Below are 1,742 nucleotides of genomic sequence, written 5' to 3' on the forward strand. Positions count from 1 at the left end.
CTCACAGTTCTGAGAATTCAGAAATGAGAAAAAAAAAAGTCGTAATTTTGAGATTAAAGGTCATTTGAGACCATTACCTTTTTTTCCATGTTGGAAACAAGCTTACTCATTCAGTAATGGAAATTATTTAATTTTTAACCAAAAAATTTAGTTTAGATGTAAGTACAGTGTATGAATTTCCAAATTACTATGGCAGGGTTGAAATAATGTACTGCTTTTGAGTTGAGGGGTAAAAAAAAAAAAAAATCAACCACTAGGAAAGAAAAAAATAATTATTATTAAATTAGTTCATTCTTTCATGTACAGATGACACCATTCCTGAGACACACTTTCTCAGCCGTCATGTTCATTTTTTTTAAAAACCCTCTGTTTGCACACGCTCCAATCCCTGACGGGCAAAGTATCTTGTGGAACTCTCTCATTCCTGAGGTGTGATTGGAAACCAATCTCCAAGTACATTTATTGCACAAACAGCCACATTTACATCACTGTGAACTATATCTTCATTGTATGCACTGCATACACTCTAATGAACTCATCACTATCCCCAGGCTACAGTACAAACATTTAATGAAGCAGTATACAGTGAGAAAAACGAGAAAGAGTCTTTCATCATTTGGTTGCCATGGCCAGTCACAATAACAGAGCAAAAACAACAGAAAACTGTGTGAGGGAGGTGACCGAGTGGTTAAAGATTGAGGTTGCTTCCCAAAGTTTCAAATCCCAGATTGACAGATCTGCAGTGAAAATGTGCAGGTCACTTTGAATTAGTCAAAGTCTGTAAATAAGGCTAGAGGTTTCTATTATACACAGACATGGGACTGATTTCCATAAGCAGATTATGCCAGTGTTACTAGAAATAGGAGCATATGCCTACATTGATCTGAATTTTAAATCATGTAAGCACCTGTTATTCATCGCATATCTGGTAGAGTGAATTTCAGTCAAGGCATGAAGGTTACTATGGGCACAATGTGTACTAAACATAGTAAGTCAATTGAATCAGAGAGGCCTTATTTATTGTTAATGAAATATGGTCTTTTATTTATTTCCTTTTTACTAACTTTAAAGGCAAGCAACGAGAGAAAACGAAAATGATATGCAGGTATTTTAAATTGCAAAATCTGCAAAATGTTGTTGCATGTTTTTTTTTTTTTTTTTTAGTACTAACCTGAATAAGATATTTCACATAAAATACATTTACATATAGTCCACAAGAGAAAATCATAAACTTATAAAAATGACCCTGTTCAATTTGTTTGTCCTGAATAGTTAAACTGCCCGCTGTTCTTCAGAAAAATCCTTCAGGTCCCTTTCCAACAATGACTTTATGATTTTGAGATCCATCTTTTCACAATGAGGACAATTAAGGGACTCATACATTATGCAACTATTACATAAGTTTCAAATTCTCACTGATGCTCCAGAAGGAAACACAATGCATTAAGGTGTGAACACGTTTTGGAATTTAAAAGTAAATTAAAATTTGTTTTCTGGGAAACTAAATACCTAAACTAAATATCTTCTGTAGCTTCTGAATGGCGTACTAAATGAAATGATTGTTAAACTGAATGACCTTTTGACACTTCAAAATCTTTAAAATACCATTATATGTAGTAAAATATAATTAAAACCTTTTGGATTCAGTAAAATAGATCAAGTTGTACTACCTTTGGACCACACTTTGGATGTTATATATTTGTTTTTTTATTATTATTAAGGCCTTTGGACAAAAAAATGAA

Source organism: Garra rufa, chromosome 6 (assembly GCF_049309525.1).
Source record: "Garra rufa chromosome 6, GarRuf1.0, whole genome shotgun sequence".
Lineage (NCBI taxonomy): Eukaryota > Metazoa > Chordata > Actinopteri > Cypriniformes > Cyprinidae > Garra > Garra rufa.